Here is a 12,587-nt window from a genome sequence, read left to right as displayed (position 1 = left end):
ATGGCGCATTTTTAATATTTTCAAGCTATTGAAAAAAAAACGTATCAATTTCGCAAAGAATAAAGAACGTAAGATCTTACTAGGGGGGGGGGGGGGGGGTTTGAAAAATCTTACTTTGTCTTACCAGGGGGGGAGGGAGGGTTGAAAATTTCCAAAATCGTGCTTACGTAATTAGTGAACGGCCCCTTATCCAGAGTGTTTGAGAAAGTTCCAGAGTGTAAATAAATAAAGTTAGAGAAATTGAACAGAGAAAAATAAATCAATATGAAGTGCTAAGTAAAAGTGTTTTCTCCGTGCTGCTGCTCCAGGTCCTTGCTTCCGGTTCTCTGTTGCCACACCCCAAAGGGCTCTTTTCAGAGCCGAAAGAGTTTAGTTTCTGTGGCAACCACCGAATTGTTTGGCATTCCAGGCAGCCTGTCCACCGACCTGCCTCCACTGGTTTGGCAACCACAACCATGGTAAGGTTTTAGTTATAGTTCTGAGCTCCTCCCACCTAAGAAAAGGAACCCTCCCATACAACTTTCGGTTTTATTCACACGAACCAAAAGTCATGGCACCCATTTTGTCAACCGATTTTTATTTCTTTTGGCGGGTTTGTTTTCACCATCACCATGGGCCAGGCATTCGAAACGACCGTTTAGCAGAGTTCACGTGTACTGGAAAGCAAAACGAAGCCTGCTTATGATTAGAAATTTGATAGCGAAATTTTTGGCGGGCTTTTTATATTTCTTCTACTGTTCGTAGCAAAGGGCACTCGCACGTGATTCTTGGATAAAATAATAAGTCTACTTTTTGGATAAAAAAAATACTCCAAATTGCCTGTTCGGAGTAAATTGATTAGAACAGTAGTGGTTTTCAATGTGGTCCCTGGGGACGTTGAAGGTCTATAGGAATATGTAGCGTGTAAAGTGTGGATACAATGATTAATCTTCATAATGAATTGACTTCTTCAGCTGAATAACTATTTGGAATGTTTGCAGAAAACTAACGTTCCAGCTTTTAGGAACCTATAATTTTCATATTTTTGTGATTCCTTATAGATAACGAAAAATCAATTGAATGCAGAGTTATAAGCTGAAGGCTGCAATTTCACAATTTCAAAGTTTCCATAGCGGAGTAGGAATTTAAACGAGGGACAAGATAACTAAACGTGCATTTTCTGGAAAAATTAAAACCAAATCCATCGCATGAAACTTATTAGAAATTTAATCTGGCATTTTTAGTTTAGTTAGTTTTAAGCAATTTCATAGCCTAATTTATAACTTTTGAGTTATTGTTGATCACCAATTCGCTCAGTTTAACCATCCAATTATGAGAAAAATTAAACCGTTTAGTACTGCGGATGTAAAAAAAAGATTTCTAACGATTTTTCATTGATAACTTATTATAATTTACGGGATAGTTGTGTCAAAGAATAGAAAAATCGATATATAACTTAAATAACATCTTTTCCATAACATTATAAAATGGGCAATTTCGGTTCCAAGATGATGTGTGTTTTGATAACTGCGAAAAACTATTAGTGAAACTTTTAACATGTTAATAAACTTATCATAAAACAGTGTGAAATTAAACAGTGAAAAAAGCACATAAAATTGCATGCACATGCAGAGTAAGTTTAAATAAAACTTTAATATACCTTTCTACAGGCAGATTATCCATCTTGAAAAGTGAGATAATCTTCATGAGAGGTCGTTCGCATATGTTCACAAGCTTAAGATACTGGATTTCCATTAGATAGCACATGGAAAAGATCATAAAAAAACATCGTCATCATTTGAAGATGAAAAAATAAGGTTCAATCAATTCAAGCTTCCTAAAACATTGTGATTTCAAATTTTTTCCGTGATAGGATGAATAAGCATTAGAGGGAACTATTGTTTTCTGAATAATATAAAATGGAGAAACTTTGTAAATAAGCCCAATCAGAACTAAAAAAAACAGCGATTTTGTGATTCATCGAAAAAGTTTGAATGTGGAACAAAATTTATATTAGGTCAAGTATTTTCGAACACGAATGCCATATTTATGGTAAAAGGTCTCTAATAAAATAAATTCTAATAATAATTACGTGGCTAAATTAGGGCAACATCTATATATATAAAAATGAATGTTTGTCTGTCTGTCTGTTCCCTATAGACTCGGAAACTACTGAACCGATTTGCGTGAAACTTGGCATCTGAGGGTTTTTGAGGCCGGGGATGGTTTCTGTAATAGTCAAAACTCCATCCGACTTAAGGAAGGAGAGGCTTCCATACAAAATTTGTAGTTTTTCGGAACAAATAAAAGTCATGACATCCATTTTCTCGAGATTTTTTCTTCATTTGGGCGGTTTGTTTTTCGTCTCCAAGGTCGAGGCGTCGAGCCAACGTCGTAAAAGGATAGTAACCCAGGCATAGCATACTGATCAGTGGGAATATTTTGGCGCGTATTTCTCAACCAAGCATATTTTCTATGCAAGGGGTGTCGATATGAAGCCTTGATGTGATCTATTTTTATCTACTTGATTCCTAGCTCATTTGTACAGCACATGGTTATAAATGACGCCTAGATGAGACCCAGATTGACATTTTGTCGATCGAATAAAACATATACATTTTTTTGGCCAAAATCTGAATTTGAAAAGTCATGGCATCCATTTTTAGAGATTTTCTTTTATTTGAGGGGTTTGTTTTTCGTCTCTATGGTCAAGCAAACGTCGTCGTAAGTGGGTAGTATCTAAAGCATACTGTTCATTGATCGCTGGAAAAAATTAACAATCAGGCGCCTGTTTCTCAACCAAGTACCTATGTTTCTTATGCACGTGGGGGCAATATGTAACCTAGATGTGTTTTTTCCTTGCTTAATTGCACGTGGTAGTAAATGACGCCTGGATGTGACACGGATTGGTATTTTATCAATCGAATCATAACCAATTGAAAGATTCGCAAAAATACTTCCATATTTAGTTCGCGCTAATGTTCGCGTTAATGTAGGTAGCATTCGACTTTTCATTCAAGGAACATTAGAACATGTTCAAACGTTCAACTTTTTCTGTTAAAAAAAAAAAATAAAAATTATGTTTTCTTCTAGAAATTGTTACTTCGGCCCAAAAACACAACGGAAACGAATTTAGAATTGAAACGGGGGGCTTTTTATTTTATATATATCTGAACAAACCATCGTACTTTTTTTTATAACATACCAATTCAAGTACGTACTTAACATGAAAAGTGTTTTTGTGTTACATGGCTGCATAAAAGAGACTTTTGATCCGCTTCGTTTTTGAAAAGCGAGACTTTAGAACTGATATTTAACAGGACGCAACATTTTTGTGAGAAATTTTCAGTATACCCTTTAAGTGTTAAAAACAGTATTCCCTCCTGTCAACTAACATGGCGGGGCAAGGGCAAACGTCGAACTTTTAAGAAATTCATCTTCAAAATGATTCAATATGTCGGGAAGACCAGAAGGAGTATTCTTAAATGGCTTTGAAATTACCTTTGTCATTCCCTTTGAACGGCATTCGTTAAAAGTGGAGTTAAAACATAAATTTATACTGCAGAAATACTGCAGATATATCAGTGAAACTTGATAGACCAAAAACAGGAATACGTATTAAATCCATTTTAAAGCCATTACTCTGAGGCATCTGTAAATAAGCTTTGCATTGACACTTGCCCAAATAAACGGGACAAATGTAAACTTAAAAGTTTGTTTTTGCCAGCATTTTTGAATATTTGACTTTCTGCAACTGATTTTTTTTTAATATTTATATTTTTTGCTGTTTTAAACTTATTGAAAAAAATTTGCACTGTATTTAATACATAACTAAATTAAAATATTTTTCATTACCATGATAAGTGCTGTTTTGGAAAACTTCAAGCTATAATGTCTCATGTCCACGAGTTTGGAATATGGCAAAACATTTTTTTTAACTTAATTTTGGCGCGAAAAGGATAAATATTCAAACTGCTTCTTAGGCGAGGATGGTGGAAAAAACTGTTTGAAAATAGTTATTTAAAATCCTTTCCATCGTTTTTTTTTCAAATTTCTATAGCTTATTTTTTCAACTCCAAAAAATACCCCAAATGCTCTCTAAAATCTAAATTTGAATAAATTTTTACAAATCACACTTATTTTCGGAAGGTGTAGCAAAGCACAACGGGTCAGCTAGTTTTAAATAAAAATGAATACAAAGCTTCGGAAATTTCTAAATGTCAAATGATTCATATTTATTGATATTCTAACTAGACCCGAGCAAGGCCGGGTAAAATCAGCTAGTTTATCTTTAATTCTGCACGGCAATATCACAAAAATAGTGTTCTGTTGATTTGCATGACCACTTTTCCTTTATCGGAAATCATTTGCGTCTCATAAAACTACCAGTATGAGATGCTTTTTCCAACAATAACACAAAAATAGAAAACACTTAGTACGGACAACCTCCTATCCAAGTCTTCATACCAGAGATACACTGCCGGCCAAAAGTTTGGGATCACCCACTAAAAAACATGCGAATTTTGATCGTTCATATCTCAGCCGTCTTAGGACATATTGCAAAGCTTCTGATCTCATTTGATAGATAATGAACAATAGCTTTTTCGGAAGTATTTTTCCCAGAAATAATGTTTTAGTTGTGTACCTAAAACTAAACCAAAAGTTAGAACATTTTCAATTAATCGCACTCAATATTCAAAGCCGATCATCTCGGGATAGGATGGACAAAAATCCAAAATTTGAGTTGCATTTGAATCCTTATTCTTTACTTCTCAAAACACATTAAAAAAAATTTATGCAATAATATAAGAATAAATTAATAAAATAGACTCTTCAGTTATCGCCCAAAAGTTTGGGATCACCTCTTAGTATGGTGTATCGGCCAAAAGTTTGGGATCATTCTTTTAAAAACATGCAACATCGTATTGCAGATCTGAAGGGTTCATTTGGAAGCTTAGGGATTGTTGTTTTTTTCATAAATTCATTCAAAAATAATATTTTAAGTGATAACCATAAAAAATTCACCTGAAATTAATTGTTTTTTGAAAGTTCACACTTAAGCAAATGTCCTGTAACAAAAAGGAGCAGGACATTTACCGCAATTTTACAGGTCGAAAAACGAATTAAGTGACATTTAATTTTTAGTGTACAACTTTTTTACAGGACACTTGCTGTAATAATAAATGAATCTTCGTTCACTTTCAAGGAAAATAATTTAAAATTACAGGTTTTGTTAATTACAGGTGATTTATTTTAAAGGTTGCAGTTTTCAGTGACACGTAATAGTCAATTTTTTTTGAAGGACACACGTTGAGAGGAATAGCTTCCAGCAGCGAGGACAGTCAATCCTCGATGTAAGTAGATCCGCAACGACCAAAGCACGTGTCTAAGTCTATCAGGCGGCAACGATTTAGCGGCAGGCAGTTGTTGTCGCACCAGTCAGCAAAAATGTTGAACTGCCGTTGCAGTACATCGATGTCATCTGTTCCATTGATAGTTTGATACAGTTTCAAATCATCGGCATAAGCGAGTTTTGCGAGAGAACATCATAAAAATAGAAGACAAAATTAATGGTCCTAAACGGCTCCCTTGCGGCACTCCGGAAGAGCCAAGAACCAAGAACTCGAGAAGGATTCTCCAGTATAAACGGACAACTTTCGTCCCGTTAAGTAGCTCCGAAACCACTCCAGTAAAGATTCACATAAGCCCAAATGACCTATCTTTGCGAGAGCAATCTCGTGGTTCACTTTATCAAATGCAGCAGACAAATCTGTATAAATAGCATCGGTTTGGGTCATCCCGGCATAGCTTTCTTGTACAAAAGATGGCAACGTCAGTAAATTTGTGGTAGTGGTGCTTGCAGAATGAAAAATGTGATCCAACACAACCAGCTCAAACAATTTTGCAATAACACACAGAGCTGAGATGCTACGATAGTTGTTAATATCTTTCTTATGTCCCTTTTTGTAAACAGGAAACTTAAATGCTTCTTTCCACAAAGAGGGGATGATTGCGCCGTCCAGCGATGCTTGAAAGATTTGCCTGATGGGTGTTAGCAGATGCGGCACAAACCGTTTCAAAAAAGTAGCTGGTATTCCATCCAGGCCCTTAGAAGTAGAGTTTTTGAGTTTGGCGGTTGCTTTTAAGATAGCTGCATCGTCGACGAGAATACCATTTAGAGAAGAGCCTAGAGGTGAGACATTACTTACAGCCCTGGTCAGTTGTTCTGCAGAAATGCATCCGCTTGTGAAAATGCTTGAAAATTGCTCAGCGAACAGATTACACATTCCAGGGTCAGTGCTAGCAATATCGCCGTCCAATTACATGTGGGACGGAAGTCCGGATTCTTTTCGCTGGTTTTTGACATACTTCCAGAATGACTTCGGACTGCTCTTGAAGTTTCGCTGCAACCGGTTCAGATATGTTAGGTAGCAACGTTTGCTGGCTTTCTTATAAGCAGAGTTCGGTTTGCGGTATTCCTTTTTCGTGTTGAGACACTTGTGCTTATTGTAGTTTCGGAGAACGTACTGTTTAGCAGTTTTCTGTTGCCGCAGTTCTCTAGTAACCCAGGGAGTTCAAGGATCACCATCAAATCTGCGTTTTAGAACTTGGCGATCGATATGTAGTTAAAAATATTCGAACAATTTTCGGCAGCTGTGTTAGGATCAGAGAAATGTAGTTCATAAAGAAGTTAAACCATCATGAGATTGAACTTAAAGTATAATCGGTTAATATAGATCGTGGGTTGCGAAAGGTACATACAAGATTACTCTATTTAGGCTTAAAAAAAACCGTGCTAATTGCGTAAAACCATGCAGAAAATCAGTAAAAAACCGTTTAAAAAAGATGGGAAAATATCTTGGTGTATGTATAAGAGTAATTATGTCTGTATGTCATGCTTAGACTCGGAGGCCACTGAACTGATTGACATAAAAATTGGCATGTGATAGTTTTTGGAGAAAATTTGGGTAATTTATCATGTGACTTGGTAGGCTGTAACCGTTTATGACGGGTGTTTTTTTTTCGGCTGCAAATTTGTGCTCCCGAAAACGAAATTATTCTTTAAGAATTGAGATTTGTGCTAATCTGAATTAAGGAAACTATCGCTTCGCTTTCCGGACTGGCCCTGGATCATATTCATTCGTGAAAGACGGCAACCTTCGGAGGACTCATTAAGATAAGTGTTTTTTCTTTATTATCATTTTCTTCAGTTTACAATGGACATTTAGTAAATTACTGAACATTGAGTATTTTTCCGAAGTTTGAACGTCTAAAAAAAAAATTCAAAAAAGGCAGCAAAGCCAGTTCGGTATGATAAGGAAAAATAAAACAAATTTAAATTCCATTTTCCATTAAATGTCGCACTATTTTTGTGCTGGGAAAAGCATTACAATTTTATGAACAAATTTTATCAAAAAGTATTGAAGTTGATACAATCAAACCAAGTCTTAAGATATCGAAAGGTTATTACTTTTCTTACCTAAGTTCAAGAATTTGATGCAACAAATTATGTAAATCTTAAGTTCTTGATAAATTTTAATATGACCTATGATGAGAATAAGAGAAGAAATCTCATGCGACTTCATGACATGTCAGGATGATTTCCATGTTAAACTACCTTTTCTCCAAGCATTTGACGTACTCGGCGGGTCTCTGGATAGATGGCGTACAGCCAAATTCTTTTCAGATTTTTAAAAAAATAGGATTCTGATAGTAAACAATAAAAGCATAGGGAAATAGGTTTCAAAAATAAAATCTTCACACTTGTTAAAAGTGTCTTCTGTCTGATCATACCCCTTTTCCTAACATCCACACCAAAATTGTTTCGCTAGGATGCAGAGTAGACTGCCTCAAATTTGTATGGGAAATTAAAAACCTGTGAAATGTTGTGCGCTGCAGGCTAAAATTGATGCTAGGCCTAGTACAAGATCTCATGCCAAATTTGGGCCAGATCGGACCACGGAAAGGGGTCGCTCAACAAGCCTGAAGTTTGTATGGGATTTTAAGACATTTTGTTCGGGAGAAACATGAAAATCCAGATTTTCATCAATAACTTTGGTTCCCGTCGGCCGATTTCTTTCAAAAACGGGTTTTCTCAAAGCCTGAATTATGACAAATATTTCATCCGAAGACTGCATATCGATAAGAGTTAAGATAAAAAAGATAAAAAAGTTATTAAGCTTCAAAAATGGGGTAACTTTTTTACGGTGGTATTCATCACTGTTAATGAGGCGTCAATATGTTCGACCGCCCCGACTCATTAACAGTGATGAATACCATCATTAAAAAAGTTAGCCCATTTTTGAAGCCTTATAACTTTTTTATCTTAACTCTTCTTATCGATACGCAGTCTTCGGATGAAATATTTTTTATAATTTAGGCTTTAAGAAAACCCGTTTTTGAAAGAAATCGGCCGACGGGAACTTAAGTAATTGATGAAAAACTGGATTTTCATGTTTCTCCCGAACAAAATGTCTTAAAATCTCATACAAACTTCAGGCTCGTTGAGCGACCCCTTCCCGTGGTCCGATCTGGCCCAAATTTGGCATGAGATCTTGTACTAGGCCCAGGATCAATTTAAGCCTGCAGCGTATAACTTTTTCAAAAGTCGGGTCATTTGGGGCAGTCTAATGCAGAGGTGACCTTGGTCTTAAAGCATAAGTTTATTTTTTTTTCATCCTTTTCTCTTATTTCCCTCTATCTATTGACTACTAGGACGTGGCCGGCGCCGTTATTGATGTATAAAGAGCGAGCATCAGTTTCGTGCATTGAGAATATGCTGTCAATCCACGATTCTTTTGACCTCTGGACAAAATTGATGGCCTCGGTCAATCACGGAGTAACAACCATTGGCGATGTGGAATTCGTTCTACTTAGCCACGTCTGCGGTTATGGAATCCGAAATGTTTAAGTATTAATGATGACGGAGTGAAGTCAAACCAGAGTTGCAAGATTTCAGATAATCATTTGATATTGATACTCACCGTGATGAGTATCAATTAAGCAGCACAATGAATTTCGTTGTGATGCTCAAAGCTTTCGATGTCAAACGAAATTCACTGAGCATCACATCTAGAAAAAAATCAGAAATCCAGAATCCCATTAGAGAAATCTTCAGCTATATTCCCCACTTTTTCCCCTACTATTTTTTGACGACAGTTAAATTTGTAACGAATCTATGGAATATTTGAATGTATCATATAATGTGATTAGCTTTTCACACTAGCGACACGCCAAGTTGAACAACTCCAAACGCTTTGATATAAAAAAAAATAAGAGCGCTTTAATGATAGGAGTTTATTGAAACTTTTTAGTAACGAAAGTGTAAAAGCTCGTGGTACCTATGTTTTAAAAAGTGTCAACACACTACCTTATAAATGTTGAGAACAACACTTTGATTTTATAATATTATTTGCAAATACGGCACTTTAGTACTAAACAATTTATAACATAATTTCATAGTCAAGACGACTTAAATAAAAAAATATAAAATTCAGTCGTTGACGTTTTGTTGGTTTTCAAAATTAAAAGCAACAACATAATATGGGATTAAAAGCAACATTTCTAATCGTATTTCTGGCTATTTGAAATCAGTAAAATATGCTTAGTTAGCTAAGCATAGAATACATCAATTGAAAAATCGATATTTGTTTTAACTCTTAAAGGCTGAAATTTTTACAAAAAATAAGGTCAAAACTCAGATTTTTTTAGTTTTTTTTTTTGTATTTTCTCGGCTGTTGACATACAAAAAAAAACATATGTTGAACTGTAATATGATCACAGTCATCAAATTTCATGCGGTCCTTTCTTCAGAGCATGTTGTGTACGAGTGAAGGATATCTTAATTTGGAAATATTAATAAAGATCATGTATTCTAACAAATATGCATCTATACATTCAGAATTAAAACCTACTTTTTTATATCAACTAAATGAAAAAATAGAAGCCGTGATGTCAGTGATAAGCTGTCCTTTGTTTTAACTTTTATTTAGATCTCTTTTCAATCGATTTTTTTTTAAACGTCCTTGGTCCTTGACATCCCTTCTCTGTTCCAAACTACTCATTGGTAGTGCACTTTTCTGCCGAATTTTTGACAGTAATAGTCACTTAGAGACTGTAAAAGATCCGGAACAACCGTAGAGAAAACCAATTTACGAAACCAAAATTAACATTCCCGATTTCACAAAAACCACTTCAAAATGATGTACTAGGCTGTGAATGATCAATTAACAGTCTAAACTAGCCATTTTAATCAAATTGAACAGTGTTTTTTCCAAGGGTTTCACGAATTTCTTTTAAATGGCATTTTTAAACGTACTCAAAAGTCGTTAAAAAAATCCAGCTATGATAATTAAAGAACAATTCATTTCTGATGCATGTGTCTAAAAGCTCATAAGATAATAATCAAAAAAGTTGAAATAAGGCCGCTTAACAAAAGAAGCAATTTTACAATTACTCCAAATAGTAGTACAATAATATTTGATCAATCTTAATATTCAATGGCACATTATTATTTCTGTCATATTCTTTTTTATATTTAGAATTCTATAAATCTTCTGGAAAAGCTCTTAATAGAATAAGTGAATTTATCGGACATTAGATAGGCTGGTATGAATCATATCCTACTTTTTGGTGCAACGATCATGTTTTCTACTTAAGAAATTTCCAACTGGGAATTTCAAACATCACGCGAGTCGAGATAATATTTGAAAAAGATCTGTGAGCCGGTGCAAATAAAACCGGCTTTCCTTCTCTTGAAAAATCGTTAAAATGCATAAAAAATTATTAAAATGTCTTTTTAAATTGAAATAAAAAAGATCAACCGTTAGGATAGAAGCTCAAAACCGCCGCTTTCATTTGAAAGGAAAAATTTTGATATTTCTTTTTTACTTTTTATTTGGTTCATAAATGCTTTTCATATGTGGTCGATTCCAGCCGGTTGCATAAGCTGGGATGCCATGCGTTTTAATTGGAATGGTTTTTCGTTGGTAACAATCTTTTTTTTAATTTTTATATTTTAAAATTTAATTTGTTTGGAAGATTAAGAAACTATTTTCTTCATTTATATTAAAACTCTACCTATAAATTTCAACTTCGTTTTTAAGGTTGCCGCTACAAGTAAAAACAAAACATAGCTCGAATGCTATGAATAAAATTATAAAACTTTTTTCTGCAAAATTGACAAACAAACTTTCGGTAATTCAAAGATACTAAATTTGTAAAATTAGGCCAGGTGGATCCTTATAATTTTAATTCTGAATTTTAGTGTTTCCCAGCTCAGTTGTCTTTGCGGTAATTTTTGTGTTAATATTTATAATAATCAAATATTTAGCTAATCAGATTTTGCTATATTTTTTTATAGTTTCTTGTAATGTCCAGAAGATTTGAGATGTTTTTTTCTGGCAAGCACATTAAGCCATTGGGGTTATTTTAAAGAATTTTGAGCTTGAGCATTTCAATGTTTGCGGTTCTTTTCCATGATTGCAAAACTTTGCATCAACGTTTTTAAGAGATTTAAAAGTACATTACTGTAGGAAATACAATTTCATAACTTGCATGTCTTAAATCCTCTGAATACGAGCGGGACTCATCAACATATTTGGTCATAAAAATTTTTGGCTCATTCTGTAAAACTTTCATTAAACTAAGACATAAATATTATAATCAGATTGAAAGAATCCTGATAATGAATTCTTCAGAAAGATGTTATAAAATCAAAACTTTCATTCACAATCAACGTTAACGTTTCACACTGAGATTCAAAAAGGAAGAACCTCACTCGATAAAATATTAACTGAATAATATTAACAATTCTTATCATCAACCTGATTGTACTGAGCTTTTAATAGTATGTTTTCTATAAAAATGTTTAAAAAGTATAACTGGCCTTTAACATTCATCAAGTATAACTGACAGTTTTTAAAAAGTCGTGGTATGTTCAGCTTTTTCTGAACTATAAAACTTGTTTCATTGTTCAAGAGCTTGCACAAATATTATTCCATGGCATCTCTGCCTTCCAAAAAGTAGATTTTCTGCTCGTGATTCTCAGTCTGAGAAAGCGTTGACATTCAAGACAAGAACCGTTTGTGATACTCACGATGAGATTACCTAGCATCACACTGAGATTCAAAAAGGGAAATTCTCACTCAAAAAAATCTCAATCTCATGAGATTTCGCAACCTTGAGTCAAACACAAAAGTATCAAATCAGATTCAGTAATAGTTTAAGGTGGCATTTCGGGTTCAATGACTTTAGGTGGATGTGAGTAGTCAATCAAGCTAAGCTAAGCTAAAAGTCGGGTAATTTCTCATGTGTGAGTTATCCAATCTAAAGTGTGAATTTGACACTATTGAAAGTTTATTGTCTTGCAACTTTTTTCAGACGTATGCAGAAAAAAAAATTTCTCCCAAAACCCCTAATGAACTCATGAGATTTTCCATTTCACGTCTTATGGACGTTCCCTGGAAGCCTAGACAAAAAAACTTTCTAAGGAGTTCTAGACTGTCAACCGATTTTTAATAAATTTATATAGCTTTGGAAATCATGTAAAATGAATAAAATATAATTCCTACGGGATGATTTATCCCCAGAATGACAAATACCCGTAA

At 34.4% G+C, this 12,587-nt stretch overlaps 1 protein-coding gene across 2 annotated transcripts in view; it reads right to left on the bottom strand.

The window, feature by feature from the left end:
• Positions 1-12,587, bottom strand: part of LOC129737767 (transcription factor IIIB 90 kDa subunit) — a 67,542-nt gene that overhangs the window by 4,999 nt on the left and 49,956 nt on the right. The gene's annotated exons all lie outside the window — the stretch shown is intronic.

Source organism: Uranotaenia lowii, chromosome 1 (genome assembly GCF_029784155.1).
Source record: "Uranotaenia lowii strain MFRU-FL chromosome 1, ASM2978415v1, whole genome shotgun sequence".
Taxonomy (NCBI): domain Eukaryota; kingdom Metazoa; phylum Arthropoda; class Insecta; order Diptera; family Culicidae; genus Uranotaenia; species Uranotaenia lowii.
The sequence above is the reverse complement of the archived record's forward strand: the minus strand, read 5'-3'. Positions and strand labels throughout refer to the sequence as shown.